The sequence below is a fragment of the Rattus norvegicus genome, chromosome 1 (assembly GCF_036323735.1).
Source record: "Rattus norvegicus strain BN/NHsdMcwi chromosome 1, GRCr8, whole genome shotgun sequence".
Classification (NCBI taxonomy): domain Eukaryota; kingdom Metazoa; phylum Chordata; class Mammalia; order Rodentia; family Muridae; genus Rattus; species Rattus norvegicus.
Genome location: NC_086019.1, coordinates 89888345 through 89910986, shown reverse-complemented (window position 1 = coordinate 89910986; position 22642 = coordinate 89888345). Strand labels below are relative to the sequence as shown.

At 50.5% G+C, this 22642-nt stretch overlaps 1 protein-coding gene across 1 annotated transcript in view; it reads left to right on the top strand.

Moving 5' to 3' along the window:
* The first annotated feature begins 13426 nt into the window (after positions 1-13426).
* Pou2f2 (POU class 2 homeobox 2) overlaps positions 13427-22642 on the top strand; it is an 87408-nt gene continuing 78192 nt past the window's right edge. Inside the window, exon 1 of the mRNA XM_017588679.3 lies at positions 13427-13552. The gene's annotated coding sequence lies outside the window, so the exon portion shown is untranslated. The remainder of the gene's footprint in view (positions 13553-22642) is intronic.

Genomic DNA, 22642 nt, shown 5'->3' with positions numbered 1-22642 from the left:
GGCTGTCAGGCTTGGATGGCAAGCTCTCAGCTAGGTGTATGCCTCACCCCTAATTCTTTTTAAAAATTATTTGTTTATTTATTTTACATACATGAGTACTCTGTCTTCACACACACCAGAAGAGGGAATCAGATCCCATTACAGATGGTTGTGAGCCACCATGTGGTTGCTGGGATTTGAACTTGAGAGCTTTGGAAGAGCAGTCAGCACTCTTCACTGCTGAGCCATCTCTCCAGCCTCTCATCCCTAATTCTTAAAAGAACATGTATGATATATGGCTATATGTGATATATATGTATGGTACGGCTCTTGGGCTACAGGCCATAGAGACTGACTCCTGCTAAACAAACAAAAACAAACAAATATTTCTGTGCTGGCTAGTTTTATCTCAACCTGACAAGCTGGAGTCATCTGAGAGGAGGGAGCCTCAATTAAGAAAATGTTTCTATAAGATTGGGCTGTAGGCAGGCCTGTATGGATAGGGTATTTTCTTATTAGTGATTAATGGGGGAGGGCTCAGCCCATTGTGGGCGGGGCCATCCCTGAGTTGGTGGTCCTGGGTTCTGTAAGAGAACAGACCGAACAAACCATGACGAGCAAGCCAGTAAGCAGCATTTCCCCAATGGCCTCTGCACTGGCTCCTTCTTCCAGGTTCCCTCCCTGTGTGAGTCCCTGCCCTGACTTCCTGTGATGATGAACAGTGATGTGGCAGTGTAAGCCGAATAAACACTACTCGCTTTCGGTCATGGTGTTTCAAGGCAGCAAGAGTAACCCTGACTAAGACATTATCTATTAGATAAAATGAGAATGGTACCCAGGAAGCAGACTACAGGGAAGGCTGGATGGAGGCCAGGTAGATCAAAGAGGAATGGCAGTCCCCTTAGGGTCGTCACTGCAGCATGAATCAGCTTCAGCCAGGTTCGGGCCTTCTGTCACGCAAGCTCAAGATTCAAATTCCAGGGAGAGGCTCTGATTGGTGCAATTCGAGTCATGTGGTCTCCCCTTCCAGGGAGAGGCTCTGATTGGTGCAACTCGAGTCATGTGGTCTCCCCTTGGCCTGTAGATGGCTTGGGTTCCTTGATGGACAGTCTCATGGAAATGGCTTTCAGTGGCCCTTGGTGGTGACTTAAGGGAGAAGCCGGGGAGCTGTGATCAACGAGCGAGCCGAGCTGGAAAGGGAGAAACAATGGATGTCTTGGACAGCCCATATCTCCTCACCGCCCGGTCCTCCACCTCCCTACGGCTCAATGTGAGACATCCAATGACCCCATGCTCGATTTAGCCTTTAATTCTCCCCACCAATCCTCTCTCTCGAAATATTTCCTTCCTTGGCTTTTGTATAAGGAACCAACCCAAAAGTCTCATTTCAACCTCACAAACACCATCTCCTAGTGCCTATGGGTCAGGAATTCAGAAACAGCTTGACTGAGAGGTTGTCATTTCTTCCAAAGCCTTTAGGTGCTGGGCAGTTCCACAGATCTGTGACTAATGGGAGGGGAAAGAGGGCACACACACAGTCCCACTTACACCTCGAAATAAATATACTATTATTTTTAAAAAGAGCGTGGCCTTGGTTTGCAGGTGTGTGTGTGTGTGTGTGTGTGTGTGTGTGTGTGTGTGTGTGTGTGTGTTGGGAACACAGACATTCACATGGAAGTCAGGACAACTTGCAGAAACGGGTTCCCTCCTTTCACCGTATGAATCCTAGGGATTGAGCTCTGGTTGTCAGAGTTAGTGACAAGCACCTTTATTCGCTGGGCCATCTCACCAGCCCATCTTGCTTTCCCTGTCCCTTTTCTTTCTTTCTTTCTTTCTTTCTTTCTTTCTTTCTTTCTTTCTTTTTTTCCCCACGTGGAAAGGTTTAACGAGAGAAGAAGAGTAGAGGAGGAGAGGAATAAAGGCTGGCCATGACCACGTGGGGGGAAAGGGAGAGGGACAAAGGGGAAGAGGGCAAGAGACCAGACAAGAGAAGAGCAAAGAGCTCCCTGTCCCTTCTTTTGTCTCTCCTTTCTTCCCTCTTCCTTCCTTCGGGAGGGGCTTGCTCTGCCGTCCTGAATGGCTGTGAACTTTTCATTATTCTACTTCAACGCCCGCCCCCTCCGCCCCGAGTGCTAGACTATAGGGTACCACCACACCCATCTCCCATAATCAGCCTGCCTCCCTCTCTCCTCTTCCCTTTCCTCCCTCTCCTCCTCCACCAGGGTCTGATGTCTCCCAGGTTAGCCTAGGTCCCCATATATAGCTGAGGATGACCTTCCTGTCTCTACCTCCCAAGTGCTGAGATGACAGGCGTGTGCTACCACACCCGGTTTCTAGGGAGATCAAACCCAGGGAGGGTGTTGTGCAAGCTAGGGAGGCTCTGACAATTGAACCACATCCTCGGCAGGCCCCTATTTCTCTTTTTAGATCTATGTTTTCATTATGCACACGAGGAGTTTGCTTGCATGTATGCATGTGCCTTGTGTGAATGTGTGGTGTCTGTGGAGGCCAGAAGAGGGTGTTGGGTCCCCTTGAACTTGTCATAGGTAATTGTAAGCCACTATGTGGATGTAGCAAATGCTTTTAACACTGAGCCATCCTCTAGGCCCACGATCTACACACTCTCTCTTTTTTTTTTTTTTCTTTTCTTTTTTTCGGAGCTGGGGACCGAACCCAGGGCCTTGCACTTGCTAGGCAAGCACTCTACCACTGAGCTAAATCCCCAACCCCACACTTTCTCTTGAAAGACATCATCAACTTACAGGATTTCACCTATTAACTTTATGCTTCTTACCGTTTCTTGAGACAGGGAAGCGGTTCTCAACCTTTCTAATGCTGGGACCCTTTATTTATTTATTTATTTTTTAAATTTTCTATTTTTCAGAGCTGGGACCGAACCCAGGGCCTTGCACTTGCTAGGCAAGCGCTCTACCACTGAGCTAAATCCCAACCCCTCTGGGACCCTTTAATACAGTTCCTCATGCTGTGGTGACCCCCAACCATAACATTATTTCATTGATACTTTGTAATTGTAATTTTGCTACTGTTATGAATTAAGGTATGCATTGCATATACCTGTGTTTTCTGTGGTTCTTGACACTGGCAATGGCCACTGCAAACAGGAAACGGATCTTTCTTACCTAAGCTTCCCTGAACTAGGTCCTACAGGGTTCCAGGCCTGATAATACAGGCCTGTAATCCAAGCTACCTGACAAGGTGACACGGGAAGATTGCAAGTTCAAGGACTGCCTGGCCTACAGAGTGAGTTCAAGACCAGCCTGGGAGATTCAGTGAGACTCTGCCTTAAAATAAGTAAAACGAGGGCTGGGGGTGTGGTTCAGTGGTGGAGCCCCTGCCTAGAATCCCCCAGTGAGGGGCTGGGGGCGTGGCTCAGTGGTAGAGCCCCCAGTTCAGAATGTGTGGGTTCTTAGACTCAATCACTGATACCAGTGCTCAGTGGTTAAGAGCACCGACTGCTCTTCCAGAGGTCCTGAGTTCAAATCCCAGCAACCACATGGTGGCTCACAACCATCTGTAATGGGATCCGATGCCCTCTTCTGGTGTGTCTGATGACAGTGACAGTGTGCTCACATACATGAAATAAATAAGTGAATCTTTAAAAGAGGAATACAAGACTAAACTTCAGAGACTCCCCTCCGTGTCGTCTAATATCCAATGATATTTAATGTTTGAGCCCCAAGCAGTCTCTTTAGCACCTTTCTCTTACAGTTAGGCTTCAGGAACCCTGCGGAAGGCACAGAAACAACTGATCCTCGCAGGAATGCTGTCCACGATGCTCTCTCTAATGTCAACGCTTTTCTCCTCATTGCTGGAAGACTTTTTCCCTTTTAAAACTCAAGGAAAACCTACTGGGCAGTGGTGGTGCCCTCAGGAGGCAGAGGCAGGTGGATCTCTGAGTTCAAGGCCAGCCTGGTCTACAGAGTTGGTTTCAAGACAGCCAGGGCTACACAGAGAAACTCTGTCTTGAAAAAAAAAAAACCAACCTAATCCAAACCAAAAAACCTCAAGGAAATTCTCCAGGTCAGTTTTGTGTGCCAGAAGACTCTATTGCTGTAACTGAAGAAAAAACAATTTACATATTGTGTGTGTGTGTGTGTGTGTGTGTGTGTGCGCGCGCGCGCGCGAGCATATTTATAGGTGTGTGAGTATGTCACTGTGCATGTGTGGAAGTTAGAGGACGCCTCATGAAACTCGGTTGTCTCCTTCCATCACGAGGGTCCTGGTGATCAGATCATTGTGTTTGGAGACAAGTTCCTTTATCTGCTGAGACATCTTGCCAACTCTGCTGTTGGGAATTTTGTATGCATTTTCCTCTCTTACTGGACTGTAAAACCTTGACAGCAAGAAGCAGAGGTTGGCTCTCACAGGTTGCTCTCTAACTGCCATATTCTTGCTGCCTAATAAATAAAAAAAATAATAAACATAAAATATAAATAAATATAACATAGACACGCCTTTTGAAAAAGGAATGATCTTCCTGAAGCCCCCTGAAGGTGTGAAGGTGTTCACACCCACCTGGCCCTCCTTTTCCCTTTTCATTGTTATCATTTTGTTTTGTTTGAGACGGGGGTCTCACTGTGTTGCTTTGGCTGGCCTGAAACTGGCTAAGTAGATCAGGCTGTCCTTGAACTCACGAAACTCTGCCTGTTTCCCGAGTGCAGGGACTAAAGGCAAAGGCGATATTCATTCTCACCTCTATGTTTGAGATATTCTCATGGAAGTGCCCAGGCAAGCTTTGTGTTTCCAGTCTCTTGCCTCATCCTCCTGGGATTACAGGCCTGAGCCACCGTGCTCCAGGGTCTCACTGTGTAGCTCAGGCTAGCCTTGAACTCTCCATCTACCCGTCTCAGCCTTCCCGATGTGAAGAGTACAGGCACGGACAGCTAAAGTTCGTTTTACTATTAAGGAAGGCGTTTGGAGAACTGGCTGGAACTTCAAGCCTGACGGGATGTGAGGAAGAGAAACAGGTCAAGGATGGGGGTCATTTGTCTGAATTAACTTGGTTAGAGGAGGGAGGGCAGGAGCCTGAGTCTGGGTGTATTGCATGCACAGATTTGAGGTGTTAACTTGGAAATGCTTTCGGGAGGGGCTTTGGGAGGGAGTGCTAAACTGTAGACAAATTTAGGATCGCTTTCGTGGAGACAGCAGATGTGGGACGGGATGATTCATGCTTGCAGAGAACCGAGAAAGCAGGCCTTCTTGGCTGCGGAGAGGGTACTTTTGAATACGGTTGAGGTTGTATGCTGCAAAGAAGGAATGCCAGGTAGGGTTGAAAAGCTCCAGTTGGATTTAAGAAGTGGGCTGGCCTGTAGCCTGAGCACGCTCGTGATGGGAGTGGTCTGGCCTGGGCTCCTGAACGATCAAAGTTGGGTTGGCCAGGCCACGGAGTTGTTGGTAATGTATCACTCTGGTCGCCAGGGGGCAGCAGCCACATGGAATCCAGAGCGTTGACCGAGACCAGTCAGCCTGGAGGATGTGGGCAGAGACTTAGGGAGCTCCTCCGCAGTTGAGGCTGCTTGGTAGTTGGATGACATTCCCAAGTAAAGGGAGCCGAGAAAGATGTCTGGAGACTCTTTGACGACAGTTCCCACTCCTGTCCCCATGGACCATTGGGGATGAAGATAGCTTATTTAACACCATGCCTCAGTAGCCCCGAGTTTGTCTCTTGGTTTTCTCTACTTTCGTTTTGTTTAAGTTTAGGGGGGGGGTTGGTTGTTTGTTTTGAAACGTTCTCACTGTGTAGCCTTGGCTGGTCTCGGAATTCTCTATGTAGACCAGGCTGGCCTTGAGCTCACAGAGACCCACCTCCCACCTGTCTCTGCTTCTCCAGTTCTGGGATTAAAGGTGTGCACTAACCACATCTTTCTACACGAATATTAATTAATTAACAATTAATATTAATCAATATTAATATTATTAGTACAAGGTCTGTCTATGTAGCCCAGGATAACCTTATATGTTCCATCCCCCTGCCTCAGCCTCGCAGGGACTGTAGACAATCCCTATGCCCGATTTGTTTGTTTTTGCTTTTCTTCCTGTCCTTTTTTGGTTTTGTTTTTCAAATTAAATTTTTACAAAATTCGATGTGTATGGGTGCTTTTGCCTGCATGTGTATGTATCATGGTTGGCCTGGTGCCTGCGGAGGCCAGAAGAGGACGCCAGATCTCCTGAAGCTAGAGTTACAGATGGTCGTGAGCCACCATGTGAAGCGCTGGGAGTCATCCGGAAGAGCTGGGCTGACTCTCCAGCCGCTCCTTCCTGACTTTCCTTTGATATCAACTCACATAGCCCGAACTGGCCTCGAATTCAGCACGTAGTCAAGGATATTTTAAGAAAGCCTCTCTTGTTTTAGCTTCTCCCTTCTGGTGCACAGAGAAAGCCCAGGACCCTGTGAATGAAAGCCAAGAGCTACATCCTTAGATTTAACTTTGTTTGTTTGTTTCCTTGAACTTCATTCTCTCCCATTTATTTATTTATTTATTTATTTATTTATTTATTTATTTATTTATTTATTTATTTATTTTTGGTTCTTTTTTTTTTTCGGAGCTGGGGACCGAACCCAGGGCCTTGCGCTTCCTAGGTAAGTGCTCTACCACTGAGCTAAATCCCCAGTCCCATCTCTCCCATTTATTATTGTATTATTATTTCCAATTGTGTGTTTGTGTGTTGTTTTGTGTGCACACTATGTGGGGCTAACTGTGGAGACCAGAGCTGTTGGACCCCCCTGAAGCTAGAGTTACAGAGGATTGTGACCTGCTTGGGGTGGGTGCTGGGAGTTGAACTCAGATCCTCCACAAAGACAATACACATTCTTCAGCATTTTCCTGCAGCCATTTCCCCACACTTTGTTTTGAAGCAGGCTCCTGGACTAATTTATAAACCTTCTGCTTCAACTTCCTAAGCAGCTTGGATCTCGGGCCCGAACCTCCTGCGTCTACCCACCAAGTGCTGGAAATACAGTGTCTTCCACCATGTCTGCAAGTGCTCTTATTTACTGGAGAACACGCCTCAGCCTTCTCCCTCTTGTTCACGTCTTACCTCAGGCATCATCTCCTTCCAGAAGGCTTCCAGCACCCAGTATGGTTTCTGTGCATTCAGTGTCAGCAAGTTGAAAATGACTGCTCTTTTCTAACTTATGGTGTGCCTGAGGATGCTGGGGACAATGTGCAGGTGATGGTTCTCTCCTGTCACCATGTGGACCCTGGGGCTTAAACTCCGGTTATCAGTACCTTTACCCACTAAGCCATCGCACGAGCCCAGAACTCTCCAAGTTTCAAAGTATTACTTAATACATGTAACACATACACAGGAAGAAATATGTATGGAGAGAGAAAGAATGGAGTAGAGAGGGTGGGTACGCTTAGCCGCTCACAGTGAACAGTCGGCCTCTGTCATCCAAGTGCCGGGATGGCGTGCAATGCCGTGACAGACACAAACTCACAAATTTTAATTTGTTTGATAGGGGTATAGTTTGACATGCCCCCCCCCCACAGAGCCATGTAACCGCCATGATCGTGATACAAAATATTTCCATGAACCTGGGACTCTCACCATCCTGCTCTGGGTCCTGTCCCTCCACTCTGGCCCTCTGCACTGACTGCGTTTCTGTGACCACAGTGCTTACTGCCTAGAATTCCGTGTGAATACAGTTTGACATTACGTAATCCTACACACAGCTTCCCTCAGGATTTTGATTTGTTTGCTTGTTTGTTTGTGATAGGAACTTGATATGTAGCCAAGGCTATCCTCAAATTCACGGCAACCTTGCCTCACAAGTGCTGGAGTTACAGGTGAGCGCCACTGTAGCGGGCTTATTTTCTTGGATAGAACATTGCAGAACATGCTGGCTTGGAACTTTAGTTATACATACATACCTGCCCTTAAGGCAGACACAGGCGTGTGTGTATGTATGTGTGTGAATATGTATTTATTTACATATAACATATATAAATAACACACACATATATAACATATATATTTGTGGAAAGAGAGAGAGAGAGAGAGAGAGAGAGAGAGAGAGAGAGAGAGAGAGAGAACAGAGAGTAGAAAGGAAGGGAGGGAAGAAAAGGAAGGAAAGGCTGTCAGAATGGCTCATCAGGTAAAGGTGCTTGCTGCCAAATCTGATGACCTGAGTTCAATTCCTAGCATCTACTTGTTGGAAAAGAGAGTTGTGTCCTGAAAGTTGTGTACACACACACACACACACACATGCAGACACACTCACATACACATACATATACACATATACACTCACACACTCACATATACGCATACACACACTCACACACATACATACACACACACTCACACACACACACACACTCACACACATAAGTACACACCTAAAAAAATGAAAAGAACACAGCTTGCAGGCTAGTGTACATTGTATATTCCAGAGGACAACTTATTTCATTTTACACGTTTAAATGATTTGCCTGCATGTATGTCTGTGCACCATGTATGTGTCTAGTGCTTGAGGAGGTCAAAGGAAGGCACTGAATCCCCTGGGACTGAAGTTACAGATGGTCATGAGCCACCGTGTGGAAGCTGAGAATAGAACCCGAGTCACTGGAAGAGCATTACCCACTGAGCCATCTCTCCAGCCCCAGAGGATAACTTCTGTCCAGTTGGTTCTGGGGACGGAATTTAGATCACCTGACTTTTACAGCAAGCTCCTTTGCCCGCTGAGCCAACTCAGCTGCCCGGGACATGGTTGTTTTCCATGTGCTTCTGAAATACGAACGTACAGATTAAGGAGTGTCCAGGGAGTGTGCTCACTCAGACACACGCATGATCCTTTGAGGATATGGTACTTCTAGAAACAGGGCTCTCCCAGAAGCATGGGCGCACTCATTATCTCTGTGTTGTGGCCAGCATGCCTTGCACATCCTGGCGTGTTCTGGAATCATAACTCAGGGCAAGAGGACTCCTAGAAAGTTACGTAGGACAAGTGGTATCCAGGGCTTGCTTCAATCTCCTGTGGAATCTTCTTTTGTAAGTGAGGAAAGCTGTGTCTGCTAGATGTGGACATTCTGGATAATTAAGAGATATTGGACCCTGGCTCAGCAGACAAGAGCACTGGCTGCTCTTCCAGAGGACCCAGGTTCAAGTCCCAGCAACCACAGGGCAGTTCATACTGTCTGTGACTCAAGTTCCAGGGGATCCAACCCCTTCACACAGACATACATGCAGGCCAAACACCAGCGGACATACTAAGCCACACAAGTAGCTCAGCAATCAGGGGACAGAGGCAAGAGGGTTGACATGAATTCAGGCTAGCTTAGCTGGACTACTGTGTGAGGCTTTCAACAAAACTAACCCCTGGGGCTGGAGAGATGGTTCAGCTGTTAAGAGCACTGACTGTTCTTCCAGAGGACCTGGCTTTGATTCCCAGTACCCACATCAGACAACTTACAACTGCCTGAAATGCTAGCTCCTAGGGGTTCAACCTCTTCTTTTGGTCTTGTGCACACGCACATGCACATACACACAATGAATAAGGCATATTCAGGACCGTGGTGGTGCATGCCTTTAATCCCAGCACTTGAGACAGGCAGTTCTCTGAGTTCAAGGCCAGCCTGGACTACAGATTGAGTTCCAGGACAGCCGGGACTACACAGAGAAACCCTGTCTTTTAAAACAACAACAAAAAGCAGAAAAGGCTGGAGGGCTCAGTGATTCAAGGCCAATAACTGTTCTTCTATACGACTGGGGTTCAAATCCCAGCACACATATGACAGCTCACAACTGTCTGTAACTCCAAGATCTGACACCGTTAAGGGGTCAGACATACATTAAGGCAAAATACCAATGCACATAAAGATAAATTAAAAAAAAAAAACCAACAACTTAAAACAAAAATCCCCCAGGCTAAGATGGCTGGGTTGGTGAAGTGCTAGCCTTGCAAGCACAGGATTCCGGATGTGACCCTCCAACCTCTAGAAGGGCCAGGTGCTGTGGAATATGTATGGCTGCATTGCAACCCCAGCCTCCGGGACATGGTGCATTCCTGGGGTTCGGTGACCATCCAGCCTGGCCTAACTGTGGAGTTCCTGGACAATGAGAGACGCTGTTACAGATGAACAGCCCTCAAAAGCCACAGGAAGTTGACCTCTGTCCCCCACGTGCACATATGCACACACACCCTCACATACATATGTACCTACACACACTAAACAACTTTTAGACACTAACACCCTCCCAAAGCAATTGTGCACACACTGTCCAGAAAGCGTCCAGAAAGCTTACAGCGCTTAGCACGTATCCCGTGACATTTCTTCTATCCCTAGCTCCAGGGCTTGTGTACTGAGCATCCATTTGCTGTATATGTGATTATCAGGACTTGCTCTGGAGATGCCAAGGGTCAGCAGATGCAAATATACCCTTGACCCCTTCTGTGGCTCGAAACTTCCCTCTGGAATCTCCAGGTGCTCCTGTCTGTGAACAAAGTTCTCGGGAATCATCAGGGCCTATTTATGTGGAGTTTGTTTTGTTTGTTTAGTTTTTTTTATTTAAAAGAATTTAAATTTTTTAGATTAAAAGTTTGTTTATTATTGTGTGTGTGTGTGCGCGCGCGCGCGCGCGTGTGTGTGTGTGTGTGTGTGTGTGTGAATGAGTGTAGGTCAGGACAACTTTTGGGAGTCCATCTTCTACTATGAGAATTCTGGGGGTTAAACAGGTGACCAGGCTTGGCAGCAATCCCCTTTACCAGATAAGCCATCTTGCTAGCCCCTATGTAGATCAGGCTGGCCTCAAATTTATGGTGATTCTCTGCTCTCCGAAATTCCGAGATTACGAATATAATCTATCACTCCTGTTAGTTCTGGGTCTGAAACCCAGGGCTTTTGTGCAATCTATATTTCCAATTCCTGTGGTATTTTTATTTTTTGTTTTGTTTGTTTGAGCTGTTTCGTTCTGTTTGAGACAGGGTATCATGTAGTCCAGGCAGGTCTTGAACTTGCAAGGTAGCTGGGACTGGCTTTGAACACCTGATCTCTCTGCTTCCACTTCCCAAAGTGCTGGCATTGCAGGAGTGCACTATCACACCTAACATACCAGGTGGCTCCATGTCCCTTACAGTTATTCTCTGAGGGCCCGATATGACTAATTTGTGTGCCGGTGGGGTGGGGAAACCTCTCTATTTATTTGTGCTGTGCACAAACCGCAGAGTCCCCTCTGCAGGCGCTCTTAAGTGATGGCGAGGTGGTTGGGCATATACTGCCTAAGACGCGGTGCCTACTTTATACGCAAGGGGTAGATAGTTCGTTTGTTTCGCGCACACCGTGTGAGTCCCACGGGGCCGCTTGATCGGGGAGTAGTGAGTAGCTCCGTGTTCGTTTTTGCACACGCTCAACCGGTCCCAGATACTCTGCTCGCCTGCGGGGTAGGTATTTCCTGTATTTGTTTCTGTTAGGAACTGCGCTTGCAGTGTTGGTCCCGGGAGGCTTCTCTGTACACGTGGGCAGTATGGGGGTGATGGTGTGGTATTTTTCTCGTATCGCAAGGATCCAGTGTGCACACTCGGTATACATGGGGCAACAGGAAAACCTCAGTAACAAAGCAGAGGGTGGTGGCTGCGGCTAGTAGCAAGATATTGCAGCACGTGCGGTCCTGGCCTCCTCCTCCCTTCAGCAGCATCCCTTCCCAGGTCTGGGCACCAAAGACATCCCATCTTCCTTTCTGCACCTCCACGCCCCAGCCAGCAGGGGGTGGAAGCCTTGAGCCCTCTGCTGACCCAGTGAGGACCTTCCCCTGGTCCTCTCCCAGTCGGGTACTGTTCCCCAGGAGAGGGTCCTCTACTCTCGCTCTCCCCACACCCTTGCGCTCTCCCCCTTTCGGTGTCCCCCTGCTTGTCACCCCCCCACCCCCGCCAAGGCTCTGCTGTCATCCCAGTCCACCCTTTCCGTTCCAGTTTTCTTTGGGCTCTGTCCCTGTGTCCCTTCCCCCTTCCCCGCATTGTACAGGTCTCTGTTTTGGACTTTGCCACTCTCCCTGTCTCTACCTCAACTCTCCTTACACACCTCTGTTCATCAGAGAGCCCCCGTCCAGGGTCAGCCTCCACCGGGCACTCCCTGTGTCTCCTTAGGCCTTCTCCTTTCGGGAGTGCCAAGGTCTGTGTTTCTCAGCGTCTGTCTCTAGACCTGTTTTGCGGCTGAGACCTTACTTTCTGTGTCTTCCCCGCCATGTCTTTCCGTGACTCTTCATCCCATGCATAGTTCTGGCCCCCTTCCCCAACACACACACTCATCTTAACTTGTCCCTCGTCTAGCTTTCACTTTTCCACACTCTGCCATTTTCCGTGTCTCTGGATCTTCTGGTCTCTGTTGGGGTCCCTCTGGTACTGCCCGTTCTTCTTGCGTTCCTTGGTTCCTCATCTCTCATTACCCAGGTCTAACTCCATCATCTCTGCACCTTCGTCTTCGGAGTGCTCTGTCCCTACCTCCCTTCTCTCGTTGGCCTCTGACCCTTATCTCTCTGCCTTTATCTCTCCCTCTTTCTCAGTCTGCCCTTTTCTGTCTCTGTGGGGCTCCGTTTCAGTGCTGACTTCCTGTCTCTCATCTCTCCCTTGCGTGTACCTCTTTTCCTTATCTCTTTGTCTCTGGGTGTCTCTGTGGTTCTTGGTGCTTCTATCTCTATGCCCCGTTTGCTCCCCACGCCTCCATCCCTGGGTCTGTGTATTTCTGTACATCTCTGGACCTCTCTCTGCTTCTGGATTTCTCTACCTCTTGGACTACCCTCGCTCTTCTTTCTTCCCTTTCTCTTTCTCTTTGTCTCTGGGTGTCTCTTTGCACCTCGGCTTTAGGGCCTTTTCTTGCTTTTGAGTCTCCACTCTCTCTTCTCTCTCTCTCTCTCTCTCTCTCTCTCTCTCTCTCTCTCTCTCTCTCTCCAACGCATCTATTTGTTTTTTGGTGTCTCTGTGTCTCTGTCATTGAGCATCGTCTCTGTTTCTGTCTCTGTGTGTCTCTGGGCCTGAGGGTCTCCCTCTCCCTGTCTTTGAGTGAGTTCCTTTCTGTTCACGACTTCTCTTCCTTTTTCTATGTCTCTGTATCTCTCCGTATCTCTGATATCTCTGTGTGTCTCTGTGTGTCAGGGTTTCCCCTTGTGTCGGTGTCCCCTTCTGCTTTTCTCTCCTTTCCCATTTCCGTGTCTCTATCTCAGCGTATCTCTGCATATCTCTGAGTCTCTGTGTCTCTGTGGGTCTCGGGCCTCTCCCTGCCTAAGTGTCCCCTGCGCTCCCCGCCCTCTCCCTCTCCCTCTCCCTCTCTCCCCCCCTCGCTCTCTGGCTCGCGCTCTCTCTCTGAGCATCCTTGGGCCCGGGGTTGCCATGGGGACAAGGTGGGAGCCGGGGATGGCGCGCGCCTGGGCTCGCGCCGGCAGCTCAGGCGAGGAGCAGCGGCCAGAGCAGCGCCAGCAGCAGGCAGCGAGCGGGCGCGGGAGCGGGAGCGGGAGCGGGGGTAGCGTTGGCGGCGGCGGCTCCTCCTCGGCCATCCCCTCGGAGCCGTGCAGCTGACGCGCATGGCGAAGACAGCGGCGCCTACCGATGGGAGCAGCGGTAAGGCAAGGCGGCGCGGCGCAGCCGGGCGGGCGGGCGGCGGGCAGCCTCCTCCTCTCCCCAGCTCGCCTGCGCGCCCGCCCGCCCGCCCTCCCTTCCTCCCTCTCCCCTCGCAGCCCCTGCCCGCCCGCCCGCGCCGCGCTCGCCCTTCCATTTAAAAATCTTTAAAACTTTGCATATTAATATCTGCGCTTTGCATAATCTGACCCGCGCTTTATTGATTGCAAGAAGCTTAATGCAGCCGGCTCGGCCTATTGCAGAGAGCTCTCCGGGCGGGAGCCGGGCGGGCGCCGCTCGCTCCGCACCGCGCTCCGGCTGCCCGCGCTGCTGCGGCCCCGGCCCTCTCGCTTCCCTCCCGGCGCTCGCACCCAGGCTTTGCCCCCGGCTGGGTATTTTTATTATTTGGGGGCGAGAGTGGTGTGGGAGATCGGCTTGCTGTTGATGGCAGTGAAGGAACCAAAGAAGAGATGAAGGGGGGTTGGGATGGGGAAAATGGGGATTGAGAGGTTGAAGAGGGAAGAAAAAAAAAGAGAGGAGGCAAAAAGGATGGGGAAAGAAGAGGCATGAAGGGGGAAGCGGGAGAGAGAGAGAAGGCAGCCGGCGGAGGACAGAGCTGAAAGGACGGAAGAGCGAGAGCCGAGACAGAGAAGAAAAAGGGAGGGAGGCGGGGAGCGCAGACTAGAGAAAGAGCCGGAGACAGCCCCGGAGCTGGCGAAAGAGGCAGGCGGCGGGCGCTTCATCATCGCCGCCCCCCAAGCCAAAAAAATAAAGAAAAGGGGAAAAAAGGGGGGGACAATCACACCAATAAAAAGGTGTTGAAAACAAAACACATCGCTTCTGGGGCCACCGAACACAAAAAGGAGTGAGCTTGGAGACGCGAGGCGAGGTGGTATCCGCTCCTGGCTGGTCGTGGCTTCGGAGAGGCTCCCAGGGCTGGGTGGGATACCCTATTTTAACCAGCATTTGAGGAAGGGGTAACCGTAAAGAAAATGAGACGAGAGGGTTCAGGACTGGTGGCGGTATCGCTTGCTTTTTTTTTTTTTTCTTTCCTCTCCCCCCTCCTTCCTGGGGGTGTGGGGGCCGGTTTAGTGTGGCGATGGTTGGTGATGCTGTCTGAAGCTCGGAAGCAAGCAGGGTGCATGGGGGGGAGAGGTAAGGGGACTGGGAACAAGAAAAGGCTTGGGGTGGGAATGGGGGTGTGAGAGAAAGGAATGGGGTGCCTCGGCCAGCAGAAAGGGTAGAGAACGGGAAGTGGAAGCAGCCGGGATGGGACGCGGAGAGGCGGTGGTGTTTCTCAGGCGTGAAGAGATGTGGAAAGCGGAGCCCAGGGGCCCCAGAGTGAGGTTAGGGAGCCGCAGCGCACCCCTCAGCTCTCTCGGCCAAGTCTGTAACTTGGGGAACCCCGTTGGCGGCCTCTTGTTCCCTGCTCCTTTCTTTCCCTCTTGTCATTTCATGCTCTTTTCTCTCTTTTATGTCTTCTCTTTCCCCCAGTTTTTCCTCTTCCTCTTCTCACTGACAGATTCCCTCCCCCAGGTTGTCTTCCTTTCTCTTTCCATTCTTTCTACCAGCTTCCCCCCCTTTATTTCATTCTCTCCCCCTCCCACTCATTTCCCCTATCCCATCCCCTCCCCCTCCCTCAGTTTTCATTTATCCAACACTTTTGCAGCCTCAGCATTGAACAGGGTGCCAGGGAGAGGGGCTCCATGCTTAGGCAAGGGCCCCCTAACTTCCCACCAGACTCTAACCTCTACCACCAAATCCCACAGATCGCCATGCTGAGTTTACCAGTGGTGGGGGCTCGGGGCTGTCCTGGGGTCTTGGGACCACCTCTTATCTTTTTCTGGCCTCTGGGAAAGTCTTGCTGAAGCCTCCCTGGTGTGTGTGTGTGTGTGTGTGTGTGTGTGTGTGTGTGTGTGTGTGTGTGTGTGTGTAAGAACCAAAGTGAGGGCTCATGATTGTGGTCTTGGCCCCATTGAGAGAGAAGGGTGTGGACAGAGAAGAAAACCACACAGGAGGGAGCCCGGGAGGAACTGGGGGTGTGAGGGCATCTGTCTGAGAGGGTCCTTAGAGCTTTTTCATCTCAGGTGAGAGATCCCAAGAGAAAGGCCCTGGCCTGCTGACCACTCCCCACTTTCTCCCTCCACCATTGAGTCTGGGGCACTAGAACCAGTAAGTCTTAGATTTTTATTTATTTATTTATTTATTTTATTTATGCGTAAGAGTACCGTAAGTCTTAGATTTAAAGAAATTTCAGTCAGCTACTTAAGCTCCACAGTTGTAGATAGACTCTTGCCATCCTGACAGACGGATTTCTCTCCCAGTCTACAGCCTATAAAGGAAGAGTGAAGAGCCGTGGCACGGTGGGGGCCTGGTGTGTACAGAATCAGGTCGTGGCTGCAGCATGCGTGTATTCAAGGTCTTCGTAGTAACGAAGAGGTGTTCAGGACAGGCTAACTGTAGGAAGGGTTCTAGAGTCGTAGAAGAGGTGAGCTGAGAGTGTAGAATGGTGACAGATGTTTGTAGTGAGGGTCAAGTGCCTAATACCTCTATTGTGGATGATCCACATACAAGAGGGAGTCTGGTGTGTACTTGGACGGGTTTCTTCTCCCCTTATATTTTTCGTGCCATCCGTTTTATGTGCATGGGGGAGGCCCTCTCTGGCTCATGTGTGGCAGTGTCTGTGAGTGTGCAGGGCCATGTTTTAAGTGTGGCATCAGCGGTGGACACAAGACTCTTGTGCTTGAGTAAAGCTCCTATGTGCGGTTACTGGACATGTGGCATGCATGTCAGAGTCACGAATGTGAAAATGTCCTTTCTGCACAGCCTGTTACTGTTGTTATTGTCATTGGGAGTTCCCGTGGGTCCTGGATAAGAGGGTAGGCAGGTTTTCAAAGCAAGGTCTAGGTGGAGTGCGGACAGGTGCCTCGCTTGCTCAAGAAGGTGGGAGGCTGGGTGGGCTTGGACATCATGTTTGCACAGCATCCAGCATCCATGAAGCTGGGTTCAAGAAAACAAAACAAGAAAATACCTACCCTCCCACAGTTGCCCCCCTCACAACCTTCCTTTAGCCTCTCTGTAGTAACAAAGTATCCTCTTCTGTGGAGACTGAAGCCGGTGGCCTGCAAAGACAGAAATGGATCAGGGGCTCAGACAGTAGCTCTAGCTGAACCAGAATCAGTCTTCTACCGGATTTGTAGATAATTCTAGGCAGAGGCCCAGCCATGAATTTTGGAGCCATCTAGACCCTGGCTTTCTGGTGCTGTTGACTGCCCGTCTGGAAGGCTGCCGTGCCGTCACTTCGGACCTCACTGTAGGTCGTCTCTATAGAAAGTAGAGGGTTCCATGGTACTGCGGTGCGAAGGACTCGGTCACACTGCGTGTGCTTGCGTGGATATTTATGGACACACCTGTACTTAGGTTGTGCGTACAAGTCCTGCGTTGTTAGCCTTCGTATCCTAGACATCGTCGTTGTTGGTCAGATATTTTTCAGTGGCCACTCTGGGCCACCTCCCACCCGGTTCACAGTCACCCCCTCCTTACATTCAGGGCCTATGGTGGCGAAACCACGAAAATAACAGCTACTGGTGGAGCTTTTCTGTAGCCCTGGTGCACAATGAGGACCCATTGGAGGCTAGTGACAGATGTCCACGCCAAGAGCTGGCCAGATGTTGTTGATAGGTGCCAGGGACCAGTTTTCCTCTCCAGTGTGTGCCGGTTAATTTCCAGGATTTATCAGGATAGAACTGGTTGAGAAGCCTGGGTATGGAGAAATAATGAGGGTGTGGGGTTCCCCCGTGCAGCTCTGCTCTCCTAAGTGTGTCCCTTACTGTTTTCCTTTGGTTTCTTCTCCATATATTATTATTAACAACAATGGGTCCCTCCACATCCCCTGGCTCTCACAGGAGCCTGGACAGTAATCTCTTTTACAGATGAAGACTCTGACACATGATTAGCTTAGTCCATGAGCCCCCCTCCCCCGAGCTGGGGCCAGAGTCAAGGGGTTTTTGGTTCCCGGTGGTGAGCTTTGTGTGCAGGAATCCACTGCCAGTCCTCCTCAGCTGTCCCAGTGACGTTCTGGACCGTTCCCCCAACTCCTCCCTGTGCCTGGAGACCACAGACCTGTCTCCAAGGACCTGTCAGGTGATGGATGCCTTATGTGACTCTGGGGTGGGGGGCTTTGAAGACCTGTGTCTTGCTTTCCATCATGAGGGGAAAGCTGGAAAATGAGTGGGTTGAACCTGCTCGGTCAGATGGTTTAGGTTGGGCCTGTTCAAAGACAGCTGTACAGAGGAGGACCTAGGTCCTGTCTGATGAGCCCAGGGTCACTTTTTCAGAAGCATGTGGTGGTACTGGGTAGCAAACATGCCTTTCCTCACTGTGCTCTCTCCCCATGCCACTCGATCCCCGAGGCAGGTCGTTTCCCCAGCTTTGACACATTCAGAAGGAGGCTGGAGGTACCCACCTCCCCATACAAAGGCCTTGCATTTAATAGGTATTTGTTGCCGTGGCAAAAATCGGTATGTGAGTGAAGTCAAGTTCCCTGAGGTAATTAGGATTGTAATATAATTACTCTTGACCTGAAAATAATGGTTAGGTACCAACTACTGACTGTCCTGGGCCTGGGCTCAAACAGGACCAACCCTGGCCCAACACTAACTTCCAGCCCGGCGCCTGGCCGTGAGCACAGGAAAGAAAGAACAAATGGGTTCCAGCTATGAGGATGGGAGTTAAAAGGATGCTTAAGGGTCAGGAAGGGAGAGAGTGGGAGGGCAGCAAGATGGCCAAAGGAGGTGGGGAGGAAGCTGCCGGCGCGGGAGCCAGGTCGGGTCGTGGAACCTGAATTTGGTCTCCTATGGCAAAGCCTCTTCTATGGAGGCTTAGAAGGGGAGTAAATCATGAATAATCACACAGACACACACAGACACACACACAGACACACACACACACACAAACACACACATGCAGCTCACGACAGTGTTTCTTGGACACTCAGGAACTGTCATGTGTGAACACGAGTTTGCTCATGTGTGTGCCAACAGCTACAGAGCGTCCCTTCCAGAGATGAAGTGTGTGGGTGGGGGTTGGGGGGGAGGCTCGCCCTTTACCCCTGCATCCTTTAACAAGCCGGGCTGTGGCCCACACTTGCAAGAGCATCGGAATAGGCCAGGGACCCTCCCCCACCCTGGGTGTGGACTCATGTGGCATTCATGGACTTAATCCGCCGCAGTGAGGCCAGGGAGGCGGCATCTGTCACTTTCACAAACACAGGCCACAGAGTCTGAGAGACACACTCCACTTGTCCGCAACCTCTCAAGAAGCCGGCATCTATACTGAGCTGCCCCTCCATGCCTAAGACAGAGAGCCCCTCGCAGTCCTCACATCGCGCACAGACAGATGTGGCAAACCACTCCTGCAACTAAAGTACTTGTGCATGCGTTTGTGAACATACACACATGCAGATTCATACATTCACACGTGGAGTACTGCTATAGCCATTATTCCTATATGCAAAACCATGCACTCATGCACCCTTTGACTTTTAACTACAACTGCTGACATCCTAACCTCCCTCCCTCCCTCCCTCTCTCTCTTTTTCTCTCTCTCTCTTTCTCTCTGTCTCTCTCTTTCACACCACACACACACACACACACGCACGCACACATTCCTTTTGACTTAAAACACAGCAGTACCATCCCACCAACCGTACACACATACCTCGAAGCTGATTCACACACGCATACACTCAGATACACAAGAACCACTCTGGCTAGCGGTCATTGAAGGATGACAGGCTGAGCGGTGTGCTGAGGAGGGGGATCACCCCGAGGCATGGGCCGAGGGTCACACAACAGGGTACATCGGATTCCCCTGAGGAAAGAGTCAGGCAGACCCTGAAAGGGCTCCGATGGTCCGGATGGTTCTGCCAGGTAAGAGAGATTCAACAAATGCAGGCCAAAAGCAGAAGCCAGCTAATGGCCGAGGCCGCTGATGGCCGAGATGGCTGGTCAGCGAGGAGGGAAGGCTCTACAATTGATGTGACTCAGAGCTGGACAAATGATGGCGCATTTGGCTGAAGCTTGTGTGTGTGTGTGTGTGTGTGTGTGTGTGTGTGTGTGTGTGTGTGTGTGTGTTGCATAGACCAGAGACCAGGCAGCCTTTCTCACCTCTGTGAGGAAAGGGCCAGACAGGCTCTGATGCCGCAGGGTGGGTTCCTGACCTGACTCCACCTTGCGTGCTGCAACCTGGCAGGCGTAGGTGTCTTGGGGTCTTTGTATGTTTGAGGGTGCTTGCTTACGTGCATGGGTGTTCATACCCTCGACTGCGGCCGTCCCGTGTGTCCGCCTCAGCAGAACTTGGTGTCGTCGGCACTCTTGGTGTGCACTCTTGCATGTATGCAAAGCCCAACCACAGAGTGCTCGGAGGAACATTTTAGGTCGAAACCAGGGCACCTTTGTGTCTCTCTGGGTGTGCTGAGTGTACAGGGACGGCTCTCACTGTATACCGTGTGTTCTTACATAAATGTTTATGTGTAGAATATACATTTACGTATATTGCACTGGTGGGAAGGTTACGGTTGTGAGAAAGAATGATTCTGGCTCCATACCCTCAACTCTCCATGCATCTGGTGGTCCACGAGGCCGGCTTTGTGCATCCGTTCGTCTCCCCATCTCTGGATAGCGGGAGGTGGTGGTGGTGGGGGCTTATATGCCTTCCTGTTTTAGAGTTTGAATATCTGTGTCCACAACTCTCTCCCTCTGGCTATGGCCAAGGGTGATGTGGGGCAGACGAGAATGAAGGGGACATCTCCCTGAATCTCCTCATCCCTCTGGAGGGAGGTCAGTACAACCCACACTGGGCTTTCGGCTGGGCTCCAGTAGCCCAGCACAGTGCAGACCACTCCCCTCCCCACCCCCATGACCTTTGAGCACAGCAGTCCCAAATACATATTTATCAGAGGGGCTGTGGGGACCAGCCCCTCCCCCACAACTCCCCTCAGGGCCCAGCCTGCCTGGCTGCAGAGAAATTAACCTTGTGACATGGGAGCTTGCTGACACCGGGGGGGCCCCCTCCCCATCCACACAGGGCATATGAGCATGGGTGTGTGTGAGCAAGATAGAGAGGAGGCACTTCATCCAGACGGCAGGCAGCAGCTAGAGGAAGAAAGGCACACAGGTTACACATGCCTGTAAAACACGAGCGGGCGTGCGTCCCCCCACCACACACACTCATAAGTCATGAATGCATGTACAGACACACGTGCAGATGTAGGCATGGGTTCTGAAATAGAGACACCTGGATTCCAGACCATATGACAGGCTTGGGGACATGGTTCAGTCAATGGAGTGCTTTTTAACTGCACAAGGCCCTGGGTTTGATCCCCAGTGTCACATAAGACAGGCTCAGGGACTCACACCTATGATCCCAGCACGCAGGAGGTAAAGGTTCAAGGATCAGGAGTTCATCGGCACCCTTGACCACCCAGAGAGTTCAAGGTCAGTTGAAAGACCACATCTCCAAAACAGGAAAGATAGAAAAGCAACTCTTGCAGCAAACACATGTAGCCACGGGCCCTGACCCAGGTTACCGGTGCTTTGCGTCAGAGAGGCTCTTGGAAAATGAGTAAGTCATACATAAGCCGTGCTTGTAAGTCCTAAGGCAGCCAATCCACACAGACATAGGTGCGTGTGTCTACAGAGATGCTGAAATGGACACATAGGATTTGGAAACAAGGGTAACCCTCTGTACAAGGCTATGACAAGCCAGACGTCTATGCAGGCAAGCAAGACAAGACTAATACCAAAATGCCAGGATGCTCTTCTTGTGGACGGCTTTTCCCATGGAGATCGTAAAAGGCAAATACTGGAACATGGTGAAGCCCCAGCCCATGTGCCTGTGAGCGCACACCGCTTAGTTCCGAAGCCATGGGGAAGGCACCTGTGGTGACCAAACCAGACACACCGAGTGACAGAACATGGTTGCTTGGCCCTCGATCCATTACAGTGAAACGAATCTGGGTCGATGCTTAAGTCCGAAAATGTTTCTGGAGTTAATTTGCTTGTTGCTCACATGCTGAGTGCCTGCGTGTGCCAGGTCTCATCCTTGATCACGGGGAAATGAACCAGCGGTTTAGAGAGCACACTTGTGCCCACAGGCCTCCCGGAACCAGAGGGGAAGAGGAACGGAAGCTGCAGGATTGAGGTGGGGAGGGACCTTATGGAAGCAGGTCATGTGTAACACCTTGGAACAGCGGATCTCAACCTTCCTAAGGCTGCAACCCTTTAATACAGCTCCTCATGTTGTGTTGACCCCCCCAACCATAAAATTATTTTCGCTGCTACTTCATAACTGTAATCCTGCTACTGTAATGTGAATATCGGTGTTTTCTGTCGGTCTTAGGTGACCCTTAAGAAAGAGTCGTTTGACCTCAGAGGGATCACCACCCAAAGGTTGAGGACCACTGGTTTGAGGAGGAAAGGCTGTTCAAGCCAAGAGTTGTAGGTTCTCGTTCTCTCTCTCTCTCTCTCTCTCTCTCTCTCTCTCTCTCTCTCTCTCTCTCTCTCTCGTCCTCAAAGCCACACAGGCATAAATAACTCAAGGTTCAGACATGCCTCCCCCACTGTGGCACATCTGTCCCTGGGAGACTGCTCTGGGTGTGTCCCTAGGTGGATTATGGGGTCCCTCAGCTGTGGTCCAGGTCTGGGGACTGTGACCAGATACACAAAACGCAAGAGGCACCGTGGAAGGAGACTCTAGGAGGCCTCGTCTGCGAGGCACTGTGGGGACAGGTGGAGAGCTACAGGTGCGTGGGAACAGGTGGGTAGGTAGAGGTTCGAGGTGGCAGAAGAGTGGAATGTCCCACTAACAGCAGGAAGATCATGAGAACGGAAGAGACTTCACACAGCTCTAAGGGGATTCAGTCCTGATGGCATGTTTGGCACCTGAAGAAGGTCCAGGGAGTAAGCCTAGCAGGGCTGGCTCAGAGCCTGGTGGGGAAGAGGGGTTAGATCCACGCCTTTCTGCTGTCCCTGTCTGTGCAGGGATCCCCGGTGAAGGCCTTTCCTGGTGGTGTTCATGTCTTTCCTTGTTCCT